The 24,709-nt window shown below is 38.0% G+C and overlaps 1 protein-coding gene across 4 annotated transcripts in view; it reads left to right on the top strand.

Moving 5' to 3' along the window:
- TENM1 (teneurin transmembrane protein 1) overlaps positions 1 to 24,709 on the top strand; it is an 823,045-nt gene that overhangs the window by 318,245 nt on the left and 480,091 nt on the right. For all 4 annotated transcript variants that reach the window (XM_052673651.1, XM_052673650.1, XM_052673645.1 and 1 more), the window contains exon 4: positions 23,625 to 23,729. The gene's annotated coding sequence lies outside the window, so the exon portion shown is untranslated. The remainder of the gene's footprint in view (positions 1 to 23,624; positions 23,730 to 24,709) is intronic.

The following is a 24,709-nucleotide window of genomic DNA, read 5'->3' as shown; positions in this document are numbered from 1 at the left end:
ACTGGTGTTCACCAGACACAATGCCAGATATTGTGGGATCTACAAGTCTTTTGCTTTTCTTCAGGAATTTGTCTTAGTACATTGCTTTTTCCTCTCGGCTGTCCAGCTGTTTCAGCCCACCATTGCTTAGTAGCTTTTGTGCTTCAGGATGCTGTCTGTATGTACAGGTAATCACAAAACTGGTATTTCACTCTGGTGGGAAAATATTCTCACTTTATTTCTTAGCGCCCAGGTGAGGATTCAGCACAGAGCTGCTGAGGCTGCTGGCCCTTCCATACGCTGTGTACCGAGGCACAATGCAGGTTGCCCATGCACCGCTGGCACAGGGCACGTGCTGCACTGTGCATCGTGACACCACCTTGGGCACAAATGTGAGTGTGGGACCCACACACACTGGTAGATTCCTGATTGCATGGTCTGCCTACAGGCTGTCTGAACAGCAACGTTCTGGTCCACAGGTATTTGCAGTGCTCTTGGTTTTTCTGAGTTTAAAGTAGATAAAGGAGGGATCTTTCTCCGAGTAGCACTTTTCAGACAAGCTAAAAGATATTAATCTCAGATGATTTAAAAGAGTGCGAATAAGCTACAGTAAAACCAAGAGAGCATTCCATATCAGCAATGGTAGAACAAATCCGTGGAAGGAAAAGAAAGTTTCTGTCTGGGCAGGGTTTTTAATAAACAATGAAGAGTAAGTTAATGCAGTGCTTCTGGATCTTCTTTCTGTATGTGTGGTGATGTTGCTAAGCTATTTGATGCAGATACAGTTATGTTACAGTTTATTTCTCAACAGAAGAGATGTTAAAAAAAAAAAAAAAAAAAAAAAAAAAAAAAAAAAACAACTTGTAAGACTTAATTAAAATCTGTTCTCTCACATTTAATACTACCTAATGCTTTTAATTAATCTGAATATCCTTAATTACTTCTGTAATTTTTACCATGTGTAAATAGCTAATTAAAGTATTAACCACCATCAAATGTGGTCTAGAATTAAATATATAAACGCTCTGTGGCTGATTAAGAGGATTACATGGAAAAAATAGTCGACTTTCAGGTGTGAATGGTTTCTGAATGCAAAAACATACAGATCAGCTGTAGTGAGAGGGGAGGTGGATGAAGGAGATGGTTATAGTTTTCTATATGGGCCAGCCAATATAGGACAACTGTGGCTGCAGTGATGTTTAGAATTTTGGAGGTTTTGGGTCTAAACTTCACTGATTTGTTACAAATCTTGAGGGACTGTCTGTCAATGAGGATTGCTGGGATGCAATATCCTCACTCTCCTTAACAAGGTTTCAAGGACCAGATGGTAGGGGACAGATAGTTATGATCTACATCCTCTGAGAAAACTTCCCTTCACATTTCCAGCACCATGCAAAAGGATCAGAGAGCTTTTCTTGCTCCTAGAGGTTCTGGTGAAGAATAGCGTTTTATTTGCGTGAGCCAAAATTGAACGGTAAAAAATGCAGCGCAAATGTTGAAGGAGAACAATTTGACCTCTTCCTCATTTTCAGCTTGGGAAAATCATCAACACACATTCTGCATGAAGATAACCTCTGGCATAACTGTCCACTGTAATGAAACACAAGCTAGTAACCCCAGAGCTCAGACCAACCTGAGCCAGTACCTTCCCACGGGTGTCTGCAGCATGCTCTTCAGCCATCATGACTGGAATGAGCTCATGGGGAAATAATCAGCCCCTGCCCTGTGGCACAGAGTTGCCATGAACAGGAGCACAAGGGAATCTTTTGGTAAATCATTGTTTGTTTGGTTTTTCTTTATTTCTTAATTTGGTGAATGCAATATCTGCTTTCGGAGCACAAAGATTTTGCTTAAGAAGTCCAAACCAGGAAGTTGATTTTGATTTCCAGTGGGATTTAATTATTCTGGAAGTTTACCTTTTTATGTTTTTAGTTTAAAGTCTAGGTTTTTCTGTTACTCAGGAGAGCCTTCCCCCTCTTAAAAATGTGTGGATTAGATATTATCAAATGAGGTATTTAAATACATAGAACCATTATTATTTTTTCATCTTTAGAGGTAAATTAAACAATTATTAGCTCTTTTTTTGTAGACCTTTCTCCCAGTGGTCATTCTAGGTCTTTTTTTCAGAAATTGGATGGTGCAGACTCTTGAGTTGGTAAAGCCTCAAGAAAGTAATGAAAAGCTTTTTTCTTTCAAATGGATTCTAATACTGACAAAAGACATCTCTTTATATAGCAAATCTCATCAGGTTTTTCTCTTCATTATTTGAACAGCCTCCCAGATACAGTACATTGTGCCTCCTGCATGGGATTTTTTTTATATACATTTTTTTTGCTGTTAATTAAAGGGCAGACTGACTTTTTAGGTGCTTTCAAAACCTTTTAGTATGGAGAGCTAAACCGAGAATAGGAAAATGATACTTCTTATTCTGAAACTCCTTTGATGGTAACTGAGTGTTTGCAAGGAAGACCCATTATTTCAAGTGCAGTGTTTCTGGAAAAACTTTCCCAATACATAGGTGCTCTCCATAGGCAGATCCACCTCTGGTAGAGAGGTACAGCACTAGACCTCATGCAATTCACGTTTATTTTTTTTCTGGTTTAGAATTACCAGACCTAGTCTTTTATCTTAGCTGTACAGATGTGTGAAAGATTCAATAATTAATCTAGTAATGTAGTCTGTTTGCCCTGGCACACGTTACTGTGGCATGTGCTAACTCTATAGCCCCCACCAAGAAAGATGAGTAAACACTTCTGTGTAGACCCTCTGTTTTCCTGAACACCTGTAATGCTGTATAAGAAAACCTTTTGTTTTTTTTCTCCTCATGGAGCAGATCCATTTTAACTGAGAATTGAATCCAAGTTGGTGGGGTTTGGATTTTTTTTGTTTGTTTGTTTGTCTTTCCTCCCATAACACAAATCCAGTGGCATTAGAAAGTATAATTTGGCTCATTAAGCATTTTATTGCTGCTTAACCATTAAGCATCTTTTATTGCTTTATAGTTTAATTGATATGGGCTCAAGTTAAGTTACAAACAGGAAATGAATATTTTGATTAGTCTTTTACATAAACCAGCTTTTTGGGAAATTGCCTCACTACTCTGAATATTAAATGTTCTGTCCCTAACCTTGCTGAATGTTCCACTGGATATCATATGTGAGTTTCTGAAATCATCCCCTGAGATACTGGAAATTTTTCAGGAAAAAAAAGTTCAATTTCCTTTGTATTCATTGACATTTTGACTTAATTAGCTAAAATGATAATATCTCCCTAAAGTATGGATAATTATATTGATGTCATTTTTGTATGGAGTGGTGGCATATTGCAGATTTTATTCTGAAGTGTGTTAGAAATTTGTGGCGGTACTTTCAGAATCAGAAGACTTGCTTCATGTACATTTATTAACTTACGTCTGGCATCCCTTAGAGAAGTAAAGCACATCAATGGCAATAATACAATATGAGATTTCTTCTTTTCTCCTTCAGAGGCAGGGCACTGGGTGTGCTCCAATGGGAATCACAGGCAGCAGCTGAAGCCCACCCATGAAAGCAGACCATCCCTTCCATCTCTAAGGCTTCTGTGATTCTGTGAATCAGTGTGCTCAAGCTACCCAGGAGCAAATGGTGTCAGGTGGATTTATCTTCTGTGCTGCATCCCGGTCTTAGTTACAGAAGTTGGAGAACATCAAGGGAACGATGTAGAGCTCACTGGGGGAAATAGTCTCATATAAGGCAGCTGAATGTTGTGCTGGAGATCTGATTGTGTCCCAGCCGATTGCACAAAGTTTTTATGTCACATAAGGCTAGAAGACCAGATAGTTTCTGGCTGGCTGTTTTTCATCTAGGTGATATCTAATTATTTCAGGATTTGACTCACAGAAATATTGAGTACTGACTCCTTGTACTGAAGTTGGTGGAGCTGTGCTTTGGAAATACAGTGTGTTAGAATAAAAACTATTTAAATGAATCTTGAATTAGGTGTCTAAGATGAACAGACTTTTTGTTTACCTGGTACTTATTGTACCTTTTCTATACAATGGGAATCATATAGCTGATTCTTCTCTCTGAGGCTGCTATGAAAATTAGCTTATCTGTAGACTTACAGATGCTCACAACAGCATAAAGAACAGTAAAAATGAAGCAAACTTTTCAGATTCTTCTCAAAGCATGGGCTGAGCAGCATATGCAAGCCAGCCATATTTTACTTTCAGAAAGCAGTGAAAAAGAGAAATTTTAAAACAATTTACCTATGCTACCTGGAGCTGAGACTTCAAAAAACTTGTATTCTTAAGGTTGCTCTTAGAAATCATTGTTTCCTGAAGCATCACAGTATGTCACAGTGTAGGAAGCAGCAGAACGATACTATCCAAATTTCCTCTTTTTCATGGGGATGAGGCTTGAAACTTGAACCTGTGTAATTAGATGTAATGAGCAATTATATGCCTTCAAACTTTAAGAAGTAAACTGTCTCTTGAATCAAGTGATGAATACATTAAAAATAATGTGCAAAGGTAAAAAGCAGAATGAAAATGCTACCCAAATGCTTAAGCCTATCTGCTGTATGATGCAGGGCACGTTGGGGGTGCTCCCTTCCTCTGCACAGGGACAGCTTTCTCTGGGAAGTGGTCAATTAGACCGCAGTGATTTGGACACAGGTCAAATTAAACAGGCATGAGTCAAACTGATTTAAAATCACAGTGAGGATCTTTCTTAGTGATGTTAACCCACAAACAGGGTGGGGAAGGAGTGAGAAAACATCAGTAGAACGTGTCAGAGAATGATTTATTCCTAAAATGATGATGATGTCCAGTTTTTCCCATTTTTCTGAATTCTGACTGTAGCATGAGGTGAGAACTTTGAGTAAGTGCTTGTAAATAAGTTGAGAAATTTAAGGTCAAATAGGCTGACTAGTTTGTGAAACCCAAATAGTATTTGGCAACAGCAGCTTTTGCTAATGTTGGTGGTGTCTCTATGGTTTATTTCAGGATTAGAGAAATTTTTACTTCTGTGTTGATAATCAATGACAGCACAAAGCAAATAAATTTTTGCTTAAAGATGTGTTTAATGTGTGCACAGGTCTTTAATGACACAAAACCAAAATTACTTTAACGTGTAAGTAAGTAAATAATAGAAACTAATTTCTACTTGAAACAAAAAAAATCTGTGTGATACAACAGCTCTTTTTGGGAGAAACGGCCCAGCTTTTTCTGGATGACACTGAATGCATTTGCAACATGTGCTCAGCTCAGTGCCAGAAAGTGGCACTGGGGCACGAGGGACATCTGTCTGGAGGCAGTTTGGAAATCTTCTGAGATCATGTGGAAGGCAGCTGGAGCGATGGGAAGATGTTCAGCTTATTGTAGTTCCCAGCCTCTGGAAAGGAGGATGTTAGAGAGACTTTAAAGAGGAATATGAGAAGTGAGCAACAGGATAATATGGAAGTGTAGCTCAGCTACAATTGCACCTGTAACCTCCTACTGCTTTCAGTGCTGAGATGAGGTCAGTCCTTTCTGTTTTACGTGTATGTAGCTGTGTTAACTTTGTGAATAGCCTTTCAGGGTTCCTCAGTGCAGCCTTGGAGCTGGGGTCCTAGTTTCTGTACTTAGACATTCCTCGTGTTTCCCAGTGCCTCACTTGTATCACATGAGGGCAATGCATAATTTGCTGGGATGGGATTAGGGAATGAATTAATCAGATGTGAGAAGTTACAACTTCTTATAGCAGAATAAGGAGCAGCTGCAAACTGTTAAAACTTTAAGAAATTAAACATTGTAAAAAGCGCTGTGATTTAAACCTATTTGTGCTCAGTGGCAGTTAAAAAAAATTGTGTTTAGAACTTCAGTACTGCAACAAACTCTAGAGTTTAAAAGAAGACGTGCCAAAACGTAGGGTTTGTTTGTTTGTTTGTTTTTTCCTTTCTTCTCTGGGCTGCCAGGAAGTAAAGTCCTTTGCTGTGGTCTTCATGGAGGAATCTCTGAGACCTTCTGGACAAACACTGACCTTTGCAGCGCTTTGCATGAAGGCAGCATTTGGTATTCAGGTTGCTGGTTGGTGGGTTGTTTGTTTGTTGATTGACTTTTTATGGTGTTTCATTTGTTTACATAATTCTATAACAAGTACAGCTGCAAAGATATAAAACATAACCTTTGTTCAGGTTTCGTTGTAGACTTCTTCTGATGTTTTGTTAAAGGAATTTGTAACGTTGGCTTATTTCAGAATATTTTTTTAATCTCCTTTTTCTGTCTACATCTCCTCTGATAATATTACCTGCCTGATGAAATACCAGGATTGTGTGTGCAAACAGATATGTATGTTTGGATTTGTGCATGCTACTGTGAAAGGATTAAAAAAAAATGCCAGTTGCAGAAGCATCATACTTGACTAGGAGGGGGCCTGTGAGGAGAAGGGGGTCTTCACCAATTCTGTAGATTGATTTTCCTTCCAAAGGGCTCTTTCACCTCAGTCTAAATCTTAGAATGAAAAGTTTGCTGTCTCTGTAATCAGCCCATTTGAAGTTTCATATCTAAAAATCCAGCAAATTGAGCCGAGCTTTAAACACAGATACATTTTGAATTTTAATAGACTTTATTACAAGGCTTCAAATTAAAAGCTGTCAGGAGAGATAAAAGGTTGGGGATTTGGATTCAAAGGGACTTTGATTAGACATAAAGGTCAGCAATGGTGGTGAGAAGTCAATGCATCTAAATTAAGCATAAACCTCTGGAAGAGAATATGCTAATCTTTCATGTAGAGTACTTGTCAGGCTGATCTTGGCTCATATCCACAACAGTTAAACTATTTTCTGTGATGAAATTTTAACAATTGGTAATCCATGTGTAATTTGCCTGTCAAGTGCGTGCCATTTGTTTTTACAAATGTTAGATTTTAACTGCTAAGGAATCATGTTATACTACATAATCTGCTCCTGATTAAAGACTTTGTTTTAGGATCTTTGCTTCGGTTTTTAACAGCATCTTTTTTTCATCCTCAGGAAGGTAAAATGTAAATGGGGAGGGAAGGAAAAACTTGAAACTCTAAATGTCATTGCTATTTCTAAAAATAAGTAGAAATTGCACTTTAATTAAGCAGCTACTTCAGATGCTGGAAGTTATAGTAGCTGTTAGTATTTCTGAGTGTAAAATTAAGATTCTGTGCTGTTAGTGAGCAAACTCATTAAAGACATAAAAGGATGACAGGATGAAAAAGGATTTACATTTGTAGAATCTCCTGTAAAATTATGAAAAGTGACAGGCTCCATTTTTTGATGCTGAAATCAAGGTTGCATGTCTAAACCACAGTGACACCATGGCTGGATTTTGCGTAGTTGAGAACTAATAGGAAATTAATAGAGTGTAATACGGGCCTATTGAATTCAGTCTAACTTTTTAGCTTTGATGTGTAAGAACAGAAGGCATAATTTCAGTCTTTGTTTAGTGTCCTGGACAGATAGCTTCACTAATGTCTAAGTATGGTCAGGATTAAAAATGTGATGGATAGCCCTATAGCACCTCCATGACAGCTTTTCTGTTCAAATACAAATTTCTGTCACAGTCCCAGAATGTTTGAAGGAGCATTCAGAGATGAAATATTGTAGCTGCAACAAGCCCAGTGTGAAGCTATTATGTTTTGAAAGGAAAAATAATTACAAACTGTACATCTCCTAGACACATATCTGTATTAATAATGCATAATAATAAATATGCTGGAGTATACTAATGAAATGTTATTGAACATTAAAGTTTTGGGAACCATAAGGTTATGAATCTCTTGAGAAAAGTGTCAAGGCATCTGCCTAGTTCTAGGTTTTCTACCTGTTTTAGGCAAATGAATGTTTGGGAAAGTTCTGATGGATAATGATTTACTCCTGCTCTCGTAACATCTCTTTGGGATATTTTCAGAAAGTTAAGGGTTTTTTAAATATCCATCTATTTCTCTTCCCAAATATATATATGTACATACATATATATATACATATATATATATATATTTTTTTCCATTTAAGACTGTCACTTTTCCCTCCAAAAGACTGTGGTAAAAGGAGACTTTTATTGCAGTGCTCTGTAGATGGAATATGTCCTTATTATAACAGCAAAGTAGGTCAGAACCTCACTGTTTGACAGATGTGACACACAAAGTCCCTACCTCCATATTAATCATGAATAAAATGGGAAAGAGGAAGCTGATTAGAGCGAAAGAATGCCCGTATTTAAAGAGCTAATACCTGTAGTGATCTTCTTTGTGCTCAATCGTTAACGAAGGAGAGACTTTATCCCATTGCAACTGATCCCCACACAAGCACGAGTCCATCTGACACTGCAAGACGGCATAAAGCATTGTGATGTGCACTGTTGATTGAGCACAATAAGAAAGCAAACTGGACTTCATGAAGTGAGAATAAATTCTAACTGCTGAATTTCCATTGTGAAATTTCATCTGTTGCTCGTGTGCTGTACATGAGATGTGAATGTGTGTCAGCTCTCAGAGAGCTGCAGCTCTGCTTGTGCTGCTGGGAGCTGGGGGACCTTGGTTATCCTAATGGGGGCACGCAGATGAGCTTCTTGTAGACACTGGGTGCTTGGTATTTGTACTTTTTGTCAAACTTAACCTTCAAACAACTCACATGTGAACAGAAAGATCTTAGTACAATGTCCTTTTTTGAGATAACATTGATGAAAATATTGTTGTGTTTTCACCCAAGTACTTCTGCAAATCATTCTAAGGATAAAAGCACAGACCCTAAACTCACAATAAAAGAGCGATTAAGCTGTCTCTTCAGCAAAGTCTTGGTCTTATTGGGATTTATTTATGTATTTCTAAATGTTGATGTTAAGCGGGCCTTGACTGTGCTCAGAAGAATGGCTGCACATTCCCCGGACTCCCAAGGCAATTCAGAACAGAGACCACCTCATTTCACACAACATTGGCTGCATCCTTGCTGCAGTAGTGTACTAGTTTATTTATTCTTACCTTAATCTGTCAACCTTCACACTTGCATCAACATTTGGGATCCTCCCTATAAAATTCAATGATTGATAAAGCTTCTCAAGGGGGCTCAAAGGCTGAAGTACTTAAAGAGTTTTTAATGTAGTTGAAAGCAATGATGTATAAAACCTGGGGGAGGAGGGGAGGTTTGCAGAGTGACAGGTATGATTAACCTATTTTGATACATTGGGTATTTTGGTTTTTGTTTGTTTTTTAATAATAAAATGAAGATAGAATAACTAAGTAACTGAAATTAGGGAGTTCAATCAACTACAAAGAGTTAAGAGTCTGAAAGTAGAAGGGGGAAGCAGTCGAATGGTAACTAGTGTTATGAGTTAAGCCCTGAGAAAGCACCAAGCAAAGGAAACTCTCCTGTCTCCTTTACTCCTCAGTTCTGCCACATAATTTTGTGCAGTCTTCTGCTTCTCTCTCTTTAATTAACCATAACTGTTTATAAACATAAAAATATCCCCACCTTCCCAAACGTAATGAATTTATTTGGGGAAAAAAAAAATTGTTCAATTACTAAAAATATGGAAGTTCTACCTAAGCAACTGAAACAAAGTTATCTGCTGGCTGGATGAGATGGTTAAGAAGTGCATTCTATTTTGGATTAAAACATCAGATTGCAGTCTTTCTTGCAGTTCAATCCCTCTCTTTCAATTGGCTCTTTTACCTCCAGTCCATCCTTAAAGCTGGTTGAAACTGACCCCCCACCCCTGTTTTTCTAAGGACAACATCTTCCTATGTTCCCTGAAATTTGCAATTTTAATATTTTTTTTCCACTGGAGTAGGGAGGAGCACACTGTCATCTGGAGTTGTATGATAGATAATATCTTGACAATAATCTCTTAAGCAGAAAGGACTTTCTGCCTTGAATATGTTCTGCAATAGTATTTTTTTTTTTTTTAATGGAGAATATGATCCTTGAAATAGGCAGGAACATGAACATTAAGATTTTTTTTATAAGTAAAATGAAAGACCTTAGGTTTTATTTAGAGGGCAGCAGAGAGAGTACTGCTAGGGAACTTTCACCAGGCTTGTGATGCACTTTTGTGGTCCTCAGGTGAACACCCTAGGTGCCAGACTGCCTTGAAACACTCTGTGGAGGATTATTTTCATGCTTTTTTTTTTTTCAATATTGGAAAAAAAAAACAAAACCCAACAACCTCAAGTTTATAATTTTGGCTTGCATCTAGGATTCTGCTGTATTTCATCAAATCTCAAATGCCTGGTGTGTTAGGGAGCCTTCTATTGACATGTAAACATCCTAAGCATGGTTCCAGTCTGTAAAACCTTGAAGTTTGGGAAATAACTCATTGATGAGAGCTCTCCAGGACACCTATGTGCAGTGAGTGGCCTGGAGCTTGGCTCAGGGTTACAGGGCTCCAGAGCTGCTTGCTGATATCACATTTGGTCTCAGAGACCACTGAGAAAAAGTCTTGTTGGGCTGTTGTGGCACCTGAACACCAGGTTCTCGGACAGCAGTGAAGGCATGTGTCACTAGTCTTTCCCTCTTTGTTTCCCAAGTAATTGTAAAGTAAGTTAGCTATTCTCACTTGGCGCCAAGGCATTTCCCACTCCAGGTTTCTCTCATGAAGATGAGTTTCTTCATATTTTTTCATCTCTTGATCTTCTCTGAAGTTAGAACAAAATACCTTTACAAAAAGGACTCAAACTAATAGCAAATGTTGTGGGTACTTCTGAATAAAATATTTTTCGTACAGCTTTTCGCTTTGCAACCCACGATGATATTGGAGTACATAACCTTTTGTACCTTATTTTCAGCTATAAAAATTGGATGAAATTGCGGTTTTGGGCTTTCATTGTCTTTTCCAGGATGGTTTCTTTGACTAAAAGTCGTCTGTAGAATGAGCATAAACATCTGTCAGTTAAAAAAAACAAAAAACAAAAAACAAAAAAAAACCATAAAGCAAAATCAGCTTCTAACCCCCAGAAGTTCTTTTCTGGGCTTGGTAGATTAATGTGAGCACTGACCCATGCAGCTGCTGGTTGAGACTCTATAGCGTGCTGGGGTGAGAGTCTGTTCACGTTTCAAAGTAACACAATTTCTGATCATAGCTCTGTTGCTAAGGGATCTCTCATATTTCTCATCTTTCTTTTTTTCTGTCAGATTCAAAGAGCAACAGGAAAAAATGTTACCATTGTCTGCACGTTGCCTGCTCATGGTGGAGAGCTGCGAATGAGTTACAAAAGCAAGCAAAACTTTAAATAGACAACACAATAGGTAGCTCATTTCCTACACTGAGGTTCTGGTCAAGAAATTATTAGTAGTCGCAGGTATCTTCCAGATATCATCTCTTCTCTGTAAATCAGTACATTTGAGGTTTGGGCTTTATGCTAAAAGAAACTAATCACTGGCATGTTTCTGCCAAAAAAACACACACCTGTTTCTTGTTTTTTTTCTGTTCTGGTAGTGTGGCTGATTGAATGGAAAATTAGTCCTGAAAGAGTACATTTCATTTTCTAAGACAACTGACTCAGTCCTTAGTTCGACATGAACTGGGTTAGGAACTTAGAGACAACAGCAGAACTGGCTTAGATAAAACAACATCTGTAGAAATAGTAGGGTTCCCAAATGCCACTAGGGTTTTAAATTTAAAAAATAAAAGAAAATAGTCATCTTTTGTGCTTCATTGACCATATAAATAATCTGAGAAAACAAGGAAAATTCTTAATTCTATTTGCGTGAACCCACACGTTACATATGAGATCTCCAGAAGGCTGATGGAAGGGAAGGGGAGACTTCACGCAGAGAAGAGTGCAAGCCAGGGGCTGGCACAGGGCTGCCTTCTGCCATTCTCTCAAGGATTATATGAACTGGGACATTGTAACCAAAATAACATCAAGAAAAAGTAGTGTTAAAATCTTGTACTGCAAAAGGAGTTTAATTCTTGATCTCACATTAAGTTAGCACGTTAATAATTTACTTGAGTCTTAGTAGCCTTTCAGTTGTAGGCCACTAATGACAAGCTTGCTTTCTAATGCTCAGCGCCTGCTGCGCAAGTGGTACTTTTAACAAAATAAATTTGCTGCAGGCTTTTTGACACGACTTCACACTGAGATAAACACAATTAACAGGAGCTATTTAAAATTCCTTTCTCTTGCGCTTGTTTATTAACTGTCCTTTAAGATTTATTTTTGTTACTAATTTTAAAGGACATGTAACAATTTTGATAGCATAGTGAGGATATGCAAGGTAAATATTTCACTGTTGAGAAATGCCTGGGTCATCTTCTGACTGTAATAGCATATTCCTATATACAGGCTTATGGATGATCACACTGGTTTTTCTTTTAACTTGCTCTGCAGTCAAATGTATTGTAGCAGCAAATGTAAAATGAGCCAAAAGAAATGCAGGCAGAATAGCTTACACAGAATAAAAATTTCATTAGAAAGTATTTCTAGTGAATCCTATTTAGTATAAGAAGTCTTATCTTTTCTATATGTCACATGAAAATGGATTTTAATAAAAATAGTGTTGCAAAGAATGGCTATGGGGGGAAGGGAGGTGAGGGATTATGCTGAATATTCATAGCGTGTAGTGCATGTGAGAGCATGGAGACCTTTTAGAACAAATACTTTTTCTTAGGTTAAGCTAGTTCAGAATATTGTTGATAATCTTCTTTACGTCCTTCCAGGCAGCCTGTGCAAGGCAATTCTGGAATTAAAAAAAAAAAAAGTTGGCCTTACTGAGGGCCAACCCCCACAGCCTCATTAAAATCAGAGAAAAGCCTCCAGTTGACTTTGGTGGGAACTGGAGCTTCTACACAGAGTGCCCTTTTGAACAGGTAAAGTGAGAGGAATATGAGCCTCAAAAAGACAGACCTCTGCTAAAGCCCTAAGGGCAAAGCTGTCGTAAGTCAATTTTGTTCTCTCCTGTCCAGGCTGGCACCTCTGCTGTCTGACTGAAACATCTCTACTTACATTCCTCTGTTTTTATAGGAGTTGGTCTTAATGTATACCTCTCATGACAGTGTGACAGGAAGGCTGCTCCTTGCATCTTTCTCCTGCTGTGTACCTGGCCAAGTAACCACTGCATCTGATTTTTAGTGATGGATTTTATGAATTTGAAGGAGGCAGGGAACTGACTGGATAATAGGCAGATCTTTGCCTTTATAAATTAGCATAAACTTTTTAGTAGGTCGAATGCAGTAAATACTATATATTTACTTATCATAGTGTTTCTATCTAGTGAATCTTGCGGCTATTTATTCTGATAAAGACTATGCATGAATACAAGTAAAATGCAAAGTCTGATAAATGAAACAATTGTTCAGCTGACTGTGGGGTGGCTGTGTATGGCGCATAAGAAGGTACGTCTGGGTGTCAGCCTGATTCCCTCATCTTTGCTGCTGAGACTGAACCCCTGGAGAGAGAGGAGCTTGTTCTAATGCTGAGAACAAAAAACACTTGTTCTGGAGATTGTGCAGCATGGCAGCAGGGTTGGCAGGATGTGGGAGGCCTGTCTGGAATCAGGAGGCTTTTAGCAGTAAGTCCTGTGTACAGCAGGGACTATTGGGATGAATGAAGCTATGAAGTGTGTATCCATGGTGCTTCATTTCAGAGACCACATCCATAGCTCTCACAGCTTTTCTGGTTGCTTCCATGCCAGTGGCAGCACCCCAAATCATGCTTTTCAAAATAGGCTTTCAGGACAACACACATTTCCTGGTAAATCAGACCAAGCTGTTTTGTGCCCATAATAAAGCATGGGTGACAGATGGTTGCATTGGCTTTGCTTTGATATTCTCTCTGGTGCTATTTGCCATAGGAGAGATTGTTGGCGTTGATTTTGGACTGTCCCAGTCAGATCTGATGCTAAGGGAATGGGGAAGGAGTATCTTAATGGTGGAAGCCACTGAAAATTGTTGGAGTAGAGAGAGAGATCTGAAGGATAGGATATCTCACCTTCTTTCGTTGCATGGAAAAAGAGGGAATTTGATCCATGTCCAAACACTTTCATTTGTACTACAGCAGTTTTTTCCAGCTGGATATCCATGAACTGTCTTTATCTGGGTTGCAAATGCTGAGTCCTCACTGCTATGAAATAACCTTCACCTAAAGCTAATCCCTGGCTTGTACCCCAAAAATACTGGAAAGCATCTTTGCTTGTGTCAGTGCATCCATCTAGCTTCTTGAAAGTGAAAAAAAAATATACAGTTAAGACATCTTAACTAGTGGATAGTGTCATTTTTTGGTCATTTTTAGTGATCTGATTCTGGTGGATCTTTGATAAAGTACAGTACATGGGGGCAATTATCCTAGTGACTTTAAATATGTACTCCTGATATCTGCAGTTTCTATTGCACTGTTGTGATGACACTAGAGAGCTGTAGCCTTGGCCTGTGTTTTTCTTTGGAGAGCATCCAGATTTAAGCAGAAAGGTCCTTTTAATGTGGATTAATTGTTATAACCAAAATGCTTTGGAGTGTTATATAACTATCAGAACCAGTGATTTCTTTAAGAGATCTGGATTTGCTGTAGTTAGGCTGCTCTCATTTGAACCCACATGCCTGGGATGTCTGTTACCTTTAAATATTTATAGCTTTGAAGGTTCACCATGTCTGTAATAAGCACAGGGGAAAATAAATACATTATGCAAAGGGTGATTAGTTTTTATCACATAGTCTTCTACAGGGCAGCTGTTTATTTTCAGTGTTCATTTTCTTGGATCAGTCAGGTAGACAGCTGTTCTTTTAGGGCATTTTTGTTAATTTAAGTAACTCCTTTGAATTGCAAATCTACCACCAAATTCACTTCTAAAAATTCAGCCTCAAGCTCATAATTATATCATCAAAAAAATCTTTAGATCACTAATTCAAAAATATCTACTTGTCAGATATTTCAAACAAATGCAAAGCATACACACTGTAAATCAGCCAATACATCAACGTCTATATGAAGCTGAATATAAAATGCCCAGGTCTGCCAGGTTTCTCAAAAAGTATAATATACATTATGTACATTCCCTCAAGGCCACAGCCAGCTTGAAATACTGTCTTGTTGTGTATGTGACTTCATAAACACCTGTTAATATCAATAGGCTTTTGCAAAGATAGAAATATGATAAACGGGCAGCCTGTAATTTATCTTTTCATTTTTTAAATTGCTTTGGATTACTGCCTGAATCCAGAGGACTGAGGAGTTATAGGACAGGAAGGAGAGGGAGCAGTGCAGACAAGGCTGACGTTTATCAAATCATACAGGAGCAGGTCTTTTTATGTTTTGGAAACTATCATGAACAATTGCAGAACAGGAGCTCTGTCCCTACAGTGCAGTCAGCCATGCAGTCCTCAGTCTTGTTACATCCTTGTTGAAGTCAGTTTATAACTATTCAGATTGGCATTTTGCATTCAGGCTCTCGAGCCATGCTATAAATGTTTGTGCTCCTTTGATTTCTTGTGAAAAGATAGATCCCGGTAACCAGAGTTTTATGAGGGCATTCCCAAATGTTACATTTAAATGAATTCTTTGTATTGTAAAATGCTCAGCTACAGAAAACGTAACCTTACTGCTCCAGTAGATGAATTTTACTCAGCGAATCGGAGCATTTATTTTGAAGCTGTCATCAGATATTTATTGGCTGTCAGAATTATTTTAGACCAATCTGTGATGCGCTAATGCAAAGCAAAATTTTTTTTTATTTCACTGTGAATGAGAATTTTTTTCAATTATGAGTTTATTACCGAGCTGCTTAATATTCAAAAAAAGCCCCAGCTAGAGTGTCCATTCCCAGCTGAGCCAAGCTGGGGGGGCACAGTTTGTGTATGAGGGATGTAGCTGTTCTTTCCTTCTGTTTGTACAGCTCCTGAAGAGACTGACCAAGATTACAGATTCTTCATGCCTTCTAACAGCTGTACTATCTTTAGATCAGCAAGGCTACCTTGATGCAGCAACTACGTGGCCACTTACAACAAATTAATTTCCAAAAATCACTGAGGGATGAGGCCAGCTTGGCATGATTAACAGACCAGAAATATTATGCAGCTGTTGTTTGAGGACCTTATTTATTTATTTGTTTGTTTATTTACCAATCAGACAGTCTTGGAGTTGCTCTCAAGTGACCTGGATGGAAAAAATTCCTTGAGGTCTTAATGCCAGGAGAGGGAATGTAGTTTTTGTGTTTGCTTCTCTCTTCCTTTCACATGCCAAGTGTGGATGTTCATGAGCATATAACTGCATGAAGCACAGAATAGCAGCAGACATACTTTCACCATTTTCATCCATGTTGGAGTCAATTGCATGGCTTTTGCATTATGTGAAAAGCACAACTTTGCTTTCATTCTATGAAGGCGGTGTCTTTAGGAAGGGTAAAAGTTTGAGTTTGGGTAGAGTTCTTGGTGTAATTCTAGCTATGGCAGATATAATGTTAATAAGTGAAGTGGGAAGGACCAAACCAACTTCTGCGTTGGTGGGAGGTGTTCTTGGTAAGGTTTTGGCAATGCTGGAATGTCCGTTCAGCAGAAGCATGCATTGGAGCAGAAAACACTTTTGGTTTGCAATTGTCATTCAAAGCCACTGCTTTGAATTTTTTCTTCCTTCTACAGGAATTATAGATGTTGTCAGGAAAATCAGTACAGTCTAAAAAGCAAAATAAGAGATCTGATAAAAATAAAACATGGAATCTAGGAAAATTGGAAAAGGACTAGGCTTTTAATTTGTGGAATTTCATTTCTCCTAACTAACTCATCAGTTAATGAGCCGTGTGTGTTTGTTAGGATTGGAAAGTTTTGACAAAAACAAAAAACAACAAAAAAAAACCAACAAAAATACCCTCATTTGGATACTTACCCTTAATAAGATATGTTAAAGCACTCAAAGTTTTAGTTTTGAAATATCTGGCATGGCTGAACAAAGTGTAGTGAAGATATTACTATGATGTGAGTACATCTGGCATTATACTAAATCAGTAGAATGTAGTACCCATAGTCAGTTGTAGAATCATGAGTGCTAATAATCTAATTAATTAATATGCTAATTGGCTTGATAAAAAGGAGTATAAAAAGAATGCAATAAAGAGCTTGTATTTTTCTGTTTTGCTGTGTAAACACAGCTCCCTGCAATAACTTAATGAGGAACTATTCAAAGGAACAAAACTAACAACAAATGAATTAGAAGCTTAACTAAGTAATTACATGATAATGCTGGGACCCTTTTGGTAGGGACCAGCACAACTATGTGTTTAGATTGCCAGAACAGCCAATAACACTGAGTGAGTCAAGTAAGTCATAAAATCTATTTATGTGATGGATATATATATTTTTAAGAAACAACCTAAGCAAAATTTGAATTACATTGTTACTGTCGATAACAGTTTTTTATTGACAGTAATGAGATTGAAAAATATTTATATGGCAGAAGTATGTAAACACTTTGCAGGGAGGAGGGCACAGATAGAGGAAAAAAAGAGCAGCCCTCTTTGAGTCTAATTAGGACAGAAAACAGGCTTTCACTCAGCTTTTAGTTTGTTAATAAAAATGGGATTATTGTTCAAAAACCAAACATTGTGTTTGTTCAGAAATGGGCATCCTGATCTTAAGAGTCTGTTCCAAGGGCTTCAGAAGTTGGTTTTCCATCTAGGCTGGAAAGCCAATAGAAAATCCTAATGTGGTGACATAAAGAGGAAAGACAACGTAGGCCTTAAACCAAGTCCACAAATCTATTATGGACTAAAATAGCAGCTAGAAGATTTCAGCACTAATTAAGGAAGGTGTTTAAAGGGAGGGGATGCCTGAGAATAATGGTGTAGCAAAGCAGGAGTTCATGGATAAGAAAAATGCCTTCAGAGGTTTGACTGCTTTATTGGCATTAGATTTGTTGTCTGTAAACATCTTTCCTCAACTGGAAAACACCAGTATTCAGAGTTTTCACTGCCGTCAGGAAACTGCATATTTTAGGCTTGTCAAAACTGTGACACCCTGCACATCAGAGAAAGCAATTTGAACACTGTACATTCTCTGCTGGCATCGATGCTTGATAAAGACAGAGACTATCTACTAATTGCTGTAGTCTGTTACTAATGGGCTTGATATTAATATAAAAGCAATATTATAGCTAATTTCAAAAGATAAACCTCCAAGAGGAAGCATCAAGTGAATCTTCTGTTTTCTTCCGTATGTGGATACCCCGTCTGTGAAGGCATTTACCCTGCCTGAGGCAGGGGGGTTGAAACTAGATGGTCTTTGAGGTACTTTTCAACCCAGGCCATTCTATGATTCTATAATTCTATGAATTCAACATTACAAAACAAAACACATGCATGTACAGAGACACACACAGTCTCTCACCTAGCAGGTACTAAACGGAAACTGCTTATTGCTTTGTAGAAGCAATAAGTAAAACTGAGAGTGAATAACATCCAGTATCCTGCTGTAGAATTTGTTGTACAAGGACATATCAATTTCTCGTGACTTTATGATTTTTGGTTATCAGTATTCCTCATCATAACATCATGTAGTGCACTGGGAGTTGAAGAGTTAATGCTCCAGTTCCGGGCCCCTCTCCAGAAGAGAAGAACTACATATCCCAGAGGACTTTGTGTTCAGAGAGCAGATATAACACCTGGCAAGGTGATGAGACCTTCCCTTTTTTTTTGGCTCTCCTCCCTGCTGCTCATCCTGACCACATACATCGCCTCAGCATTAGTGTAAGGCCTGCAGCTTTCAGATACTCTCTCATTATATTTGATTTATTAGTTTCAATTCTAACTATATTGTATTATAGTGCGTTATCTTGCATTCCGATGCCATATTTAGTAAATTAGTGTGTTTCTTCTCAGGTCGTTGCTGCTGTTTTGTTTTGGAGCCCATCTCTCTACCCTTTTTCTCTTATCCCCTTCTCCGAAGGTGCCGATCTGCGGATCCCTCCACCCCGCTAGTCACAGAGCTGGGATGAACCAGCCCATAAACTGTTGACACAATTCAAAGTAAAGCACCTGGGACCTGTGATTCTATTTAAACCTTATTGCATGTTTTCTATTGATGCGCAGTAGGAATCATCCATTCATAACATCTCAGTACAGATAATACCAGGTGCAATTGCAGGAAGTTCTTAAAAAATCTGAGTGTGACACCACTCCCCTCAGAGGGAAAGAATCTCCATCCTGCTCTCAACGACTTCAGTCAGAGCAAGGATGAGTCCAAAGGGGCAGAATTTTTCCCAAGAGTTTGGATTATTTGGGTTTATAGTTGCCACCTGATGATCTGCTTCTAAAAGCTGGTGCAATTCTATCCCCTGAGTCTTCAAGCGTGCACATCCTGGGAAAACCTTGAACCCTGCTAAAGTGATGTGGGGTGTTAGCTGACAGTAGCTGAACATAAGACAGCAGTGGACCCAGGTAACCAAGAAGGCCGATGGCATTTCTTATATCAGAAAAAGTGCAGTCAGCAGGAGCAGTGAAGTGATTGTCCCCGTTCTCAGCCCTGGTGAGGCTGCACCTTGAGTATTGTGTTCAGTTTTGGGCCCCTCACAACAAGACATCAAGTCCCTGGAGCGTGTCCAGGGAAGGGCAATGGAACTGTGAGTGGTCTGGAGCACAAGATTGATAGGGAGCGGCTGAGGGAGCTGGGTCTGTTTAGTCTGGAGAAGAGGAGGCTTAGAGACCTCATTGCTCTCTACAGTGATCTGAAAGGAGGCTGTGGTGAACTGGGGTTCAGTCTCTTCTAGTGGGTGACTTCTGATAAGACAAGAGATAATGGCCTCAAATTGAGCCAGAGGAGGTTCAGATTAGGTATTAGGAAAAAATTCTTTTCAGAAAGAGTAGTGAGGCATTGGAATGGAACACCCAGAGCCATGGTAGAGTCACCATTGTCTGAGGTGTTCAGGAAAAGATTCAGTGTGGCATTGCCAGACATGGTTAGTGCATGGGTGCATGGGGGTGGGTTGATGGTTGGACTGGATGATCTTAGAAGTCTCTCCCAGCCTTCACAAAAGTGGAACAAACTCTGAAGCTTACGAAACAATATATTTAATAAAATACGACCACTTAAAGGACAGCATTACTTAAAAACAATGTATGTTACAAATCTCAATAGCTTTGAATAAATTCGGACTTTTACTACACAACTGTGTTAAGATGGCCCAAATGTGGTATCAGACAGAAACCAGCCTAGAGAAGATTTCTTCTCTACTAAATAAAATATGTTCTAAATTCTGTCTTTTATTTTTTCAGGAGTTTGTATCTTAATCACCATTTGTCTTCAGTATGATTTCAGCTGCACTTACGAATAACTGACATGACTTAGGTGAAAGATCTCTTGTACTCAGCAGTGGTTAAAGTTAGAGCAGTCTTTTTTGAATTGTTTTCTTTTATGGGCTTTTAATCATACCCCAAGGACATGTCAGGTTCTCTCTCTTCTTCTTTTGTGTATATTCTTATACAAACACATGCTGTGGAGGAGATGCCGATGTTTCTTCTCTAGTTACAATCAAAGTGTATGTTCACTATGGAAAGGTAGACTTAGAAGAAATTTAGTATTATATTATGTAAGAATTTAGTAAAGTGTGGCCCTCTTTTGATACTAAAAATTTAGTTGTAAAATAAGAGCAAATTGGCATGTACAACTGCTAGAGCTGTTGGAAATGCTGGTAGTAAACCAAGCAAAATGTTTTTATTCACTAAATAAATATTGAGTTTGTTAGTCAGATGGAGTTCATTTCTCTCTCTTGAAGTTATCTTTATGATAATTCTGTGAATTAATTTGAAGGCTAATGGGAGGTTTTTTACTTTGTACTTCACCATTTTATGAATTTTCTCTGCCCGAAGCATCAATTAATATATTTGCAGTTAAACAATTCAAAAGTTTTGTTATTTTGTTGTTGTTCCATTATTGTTCTCATAGATCACACCTAGAGCATTCTTTGTTCTCATACAGCACAACCTGAATGCCCCAGGGGCTCACACATTTCCAGAGGCAGTCTAACTGCCACTCTGTCCTTCCTTTACTGCCCTAGCAAAGATATTGTCCTTTTTTGATTCTGGTGGGCTTGGCTACAAAACAATAATGAAAGCTGTTGTGATGGTTGTTGTTTTGCTATTTATTATTTTTATAGCTCCATAGGCAAATAAATACATTTTAAAAATTAGGCAGAGACTTTGTGCGTGGATCTCATTTAGAAAACCAGGCTCTGAAATTGCCTCCTATGAAATGTTAATAATGCCTCTGAATGGCTAGGTATTGAATGACTGACTTTAATGTTTCTTTTTACTAAGAGGAGCAAAGCTGCTCAGAAAGCTTGCAGTTTGTAAGACGTTTGTGAAATGTACATAGAAGAGTCCGTACTTGTATTTAAAATTTAATGGAGAAGTGAAGAAGTGATGTTTGGACTGAAAATTGTTTTCAGGAGGAAATATCTCCCTTTCCCCGTCAAGTTCTTGTTTCTGAGCTTAAGGAGAATAAGAAGTCTTATAAACCTCTAAAAATGTTTAAGGCTAAATTTCTGGTGTGGAACATCAATTGCTTGCTACATATGGAACATTAGAAATCTACAAGTGTTGTCGTTACGTGAAGAGTAGTGGAACTTTTACTGTAAACGTGATGGTCTAGATTACCTCTGTTTTGGTTCCATCTCTGTTTAGGTTAAAATTCATTCCCAGTGCTCATGACAGTTTTCATCTAGTACAAATATCACCTGACTTTGCACCTAATAAAGCAATAACATCTATCTCTCCCTTTGTTATTTAGCAGTGTGAGGAAAAGTTGACCTACCTCAGCAGTTGAAAAGATCTTGATAACCAAGGAATGACCAGAAATACTATAGAGCGTAATGCAGAGACTAATATGAATGACTGTGCTCAGATTTGCTTAACCATGTGTCATCAGTTGTGCTTGGTTTACATTGGCTTCCACACAGCATCTTTGGTGTATCTGTATTATTGTCTGCATCTGCTTCATTTCTGAGAGGACGTAATGGGGCAGATAACACGGAGATATCTAGTCTTGTCCTTGCAGGTTCTGTGAGCATGGAACCTAATCTCTATGCTATGCAATGAAACTGCAGCTACTTTTGATCCCAAGCAGCTTACTGAGTAGGCTGTCACATCTGCATTGTGTTGTTTTTGGCCAATCAAGTCTGTGAGATGCTAGACTGCTGTACTCTAGGTAATCTGACTGTGGACTAAAGTTTGCTTTAGCGTGCACTGATGTGGATTTGAGTCCTGGGTAGAACTGAGAAAGAAGAATGTTATTTATAAGACTTCTCAAAAACTGGTCTGACTAGAAATTTGGAGCTTGGCTTTCCATTTCTCTTACCTTTGTTTTGACCAGATACTCCTTCTTTGTCTGAACAAATGCTCTCAGTGGATTGTTTATAGAAATGTTTCAGCAAATTCATTCTCTAGAAAAAGAAGTTCAGTAAAAAATTTAAAAAATCCCACTCGTTCTAGGTGTAAGCATCAATTCAGACTTTAAAACCCCTCTGGCTGTCTGCAGGCCTCAATTAACAAATAATAACAAATAGATGCACTATTCATCCAAACTATCATTATGAAAAGAGTTCTTGGAATGACCACACAGCAGCACCAAACATCACTTTCTGCATAGGCTTTAGATATATTTACTGCGCTGAGTAGCAGCACTATGTGCAATTAAACACACATAATGATTACCAGTTGCCTATTAAAAAATGTCTTTTTAATTCCAGTGGCCTAGTGTGACTAAGGTCATAGTACATAAAGTTGCTTTTAATCCCAAGTTAAGTTTACATACACTTACTGTCCATAAAGGCCAAAGAAAGAAATGAAACAGCCTCCTCTCCTGATGTGCCTTTGAGATTCTAGAAAATGTCAGCTCTTGTGGCTAGATCAGCTACATGTACAAATTACTGCTGGTCCACTGAAGGAATTGGATCAGTGCCAGTTACTATCTGTAAGAATGTGGCCCAAGGTCTTTTAAAACAGAAAGTGAAATTCTCAGAAAATGTTTAAAGGTGTTCTATGATGCATCTGGGATTTTTTGTAGTGTATCCCTAAGGAGAAATTATTAATGCAAGAATGTCTGGTTTGCAGAAATAACCAAGTTATTCATACAATGAGTTGTTTTGTTTTGTTATTTGGTTACTGCTTGCCCAGTACTACAGTACATAACCTCTGACTCGCTAAAAATATTGCTTTTATGATTTACTTTTATGGAGTTATTTATGTTTAGAGACTTGGCCAGTTTCAAGAGGAATGAAATATCTTTCACTACCTTTTGTCTTGAAGCTTGAATTGTTTAGCATTATGTCTTGGTTGCATTTGAGTCATATTGCTCTATAATGGTTGTACTCTGTCAAGCATTCATGGGGCAAAGAGTGTGCTACAGCAGCATAAGAAAATAGTACTAAGAATGTTATACAAAAAGAGCAAGATTTTTACAGAACAAAGACTTTTTAATTCAGAGCTTAAGTAAATTGTACTAGAAATCAGTGGACTATGTCTCTAGATCTGAAGTAGTCACAGTAACACTTCTAAGTAACTGTACATACCTCACTGAAATCTTGTGGTAATTATTTCATTTCTAATGTGATTTGACTAATAAATTTATACATGTTGAAATCAAATATGAAGAAATATGTTAAAAGCTGCCTACAACAGAATACACGAACTCTCTCTGCTAGTAAAGTTGAATTATTAATGGTTTAATTTCTTATTTTTTTCCACAGGATTTGAAGTTCCAATTAAAACAGTGTTTGGGCCATTGCTTTGCCTGCCAGTGCTTAATCTTTTCCGAAAGCCTCATCACTTATCTAAAACAAAAGAAGAACGAGGTAAGGAGAGAAAGTAATGAAATGCAGCATAGCACATCTGTCAAAGGAACAGAAAGTAGCTTTAAAAAAAAAATCCAGGATCAATGACATTAAAAAATTTCATTGAGAACTAAATGTGTTTATGTTACGCATCTTAATACTAAGAGGTCTGTTACTATCATTATATTCTTGCATACACTGCAGGTTGGGTGGTTTGTGTGAGTGCTTTACTGTAGATGTAGCCACAGGATACAAATGACAAATAGGAACAAGAGCTCTGGAATTGCTAAATGAACCTCACTGTACTGTGGAGACCTTTAAAAGATTGTTTGACACCTTGATGCTGAACTTATGAATGTAATTTACATTTCTGAAGTTATTTCAAATTCAGTTTGGAGCCAGTCTAGATTTATGTTCTCCAAATAAGTACAGTGCGATATTGGGTGCTGTATGAAGGCTTCCACATTCCAGCACCTAGAGCAATGATTCCCTTTGTTGTTGATAATGGACCTTTCTGGAAATACCTGGAAATGTCTTTTTCAATGTCACTTAGGATTGCAGTAATATCTATTAAGGCAGGCAGAGCTACGGGTGAAACAGAGGAGTAGTACAGTGGTTTAAGTAGGTAAGGGAGATGTGGTTTGAAAAATATAAGCTTTTTTTGGGTTTGAAAAGTGTAGCTTGCAGTGGCTACCTTTTTAGTCACTGCTGACATTCAGATTTTCCCCATTCTCTTCTCCATTCTGCATTTTCAGATTTCTGCCATAGATCATGTTCAAACTAATACTAGCTGGTGCAGACTAGGCTTTATAACTACTCAGCCTCCTCATACAAAAACCGGCAGACTAGAAAGTCTTTTGGCTTCTCTGCTTTTCAATATACAATGTTATTGATTTGTTTCTGGATTGTTGAACATATGCCTTTTAAAGAGTCAAGAATACTGTTTATAATTTTGCTTTTCTAGTTGCATAAGGGATATCACTATGTAGCTGGAAAAAAAA

This window comes from Tympanuchus pallidicinctus, unplaced genomic scaffold (assembly GCF_026119805.1).
Source record: "Tympanuchus pallidicinctus isolate F22 unplaced genomic scaffold, pur_lepc_1.0 scaffold13, whole genome shotgun sequence".
NCBI classification, from domain to species: domain Eukaryota; kingdom Metazoa; phylum Chordata; class Aves; order Galliformes; family Phasianidae; genus Tympanuchus; species Tympanuchus pallidicinctus.
Note: the sequence above shows the minus strand (reverse complement) of the source record. Positions and strands in the feature narration are given on the sequence as shown.